General features: G+C 42.5%; 1 long non-coding RNA gene across 1 annotated transcript in view; it reads left to right on the top strand.

The window, feature by feature from the left end:
* The first annotated feature begins 1,121 nt into the window (after window positions 1-1,121).
* LOC146588137 (uncharacterized) overlaps window positions 1,122-1,528 on the top strand; it is a 16,501-nt gene continuing 16,094 nt past the window's right edge. Inside the window, exon 1 of the long non-coding RNA XR_014897485.1 lies at window positions 1,122-1,276. This is a non-coding gene — a long non-coding RNA (uncharacterized LOC146588137). The remainder of the gene's footprint in view (window positions 1,277-1,528) is intronic.

Raw genomic sequence — 1,528 nt, forward strand, 5'->3', positions numbered from 1 at the left:
GCCCCGAGCCGCCCTCCCGCGGCAGAGCCGCTCCGCGGCCGCCGGCCCCTGCGGGCGGATGCGCCGCGGCGCCCCGGGCTCGCCGCCACCGCAGAAGTTTCCCACTTTCTTTCCTTCGTTAGCAGGCGAGCAGAGGGTCGTTTGCCCATTTTGGGTTATTTAAAGTATGTCACGTTTTGTGCCTCCTGCTCCCGTCCCTTCCCTGTACTTGGTAATTGTTCAACTGGTTACACACAGGGTTAACAATTTTCCCAGTCGGAATGTATATATTTAATATGCGAGCATATTTGATGTTCATTGACAGAGCAACAATAGGAATGATCTTGCTTTATGTACCAGTTACAAGGTTTAATATCATTATATTGCATGCAATATTAGTTTTTATTAGTCGCCATTAACAAGATGTTTTCTACTTGAATTCTCATTTACTTGTTCAATGCAAAAATTATCTTTGTAAAAGAGAAAAACACATCTTCAAGTGTCAGCTATATTAAATTAAAGAACTGTTTACCCTTCCTAAGGAAAGCATATGTATCTAAATAGGCATCTTTTACCGTTTGCATAGTAGATTGGAAATTAGCATTTTTGTTCATTTTCCCATGTATGCACAGCGCCTGGAAGAGTAATACTCCATGCATATCAGATCAGCCAGCCTACAATTTTTGTGCAATATATTATTTGGCAATCTAAAATTTGTAATTTGCATGAAATTGCTTAATTAAAATACAGTCACTCAGGGTATTAATTTCTCTGTCTGGCAGTTCAACGTACTAAAGGCGGGCTACAGAAAATGTGAAATCCTGTCAGATGTAACAGTAAAATATTAACAAAAAAAAAAATCCACTTCTGGCAACAAAGTGACAGAGTGATAATGCTTTTGCCCTGATTCCGGGTTCAAATACGAGCTTGGGTTGACATTGAAACCGACGAGGAAATTTACAATAGCAACTCTGGCTTTTTGCCAATAAATCTGCATCACGGACCTTTCTTGGCGAAACCCTTTCCCTCTCCCCACCCCCTTTACATTTTTCCCTACTAGCAAAGACGAAGAAGAAAAAAAAATCCCTTTTCTGAAACCCAAGTCCCTTACTATTTTCGGCAGCTTGCTTTTGAAATCAGCAACCCTACTGATAAAATGATCCAATCAGTCCTTCCCAGTTGTCAAGACAACAGTTCATAATTGTACCAGCTCTTTTCATTGCAGCTAGACATTTCATAAATAGATAATTCTCTAATTGATCCAGCCAATCCTACTTTGCATACCCTGCCAAACTAGGTAAGCCCAGTTTCTATTCTAGTACAGCAGCAACTTTCTGCAAAGACATGCAAATGAGCTTTATTTACAGCTTGCGAGAGGGGACGGAGGGAAAAAAATAAAGAAAGGAGGGAGGGAGCAACTTTAATTCTAAATAAGTCTGAACTTGTTGGGCGGGGGGAGAGGGGCTGATTTTGTGCCCACGTGTATGCGGCATGTTGCAAGTGCGTGGAGGAGCGCGCCGTTGCGGGGCTTCATTCGGAGCGGCGAGGC

The sequence above is a fragment of the Rhea americana genome, unplaced genomic scaffold (assembly GCF_003343005.1).
Source record: "Rhea americana isolate MKP2758 unplaced genomic scaffold, rheAme1 scaffold_54, whole genome shotgun sequence".
NCBI lineage: Eukaryota > Metazoa > Chordata > Aves > Rheiformes > Rheidae > Rhea > Rhea americana.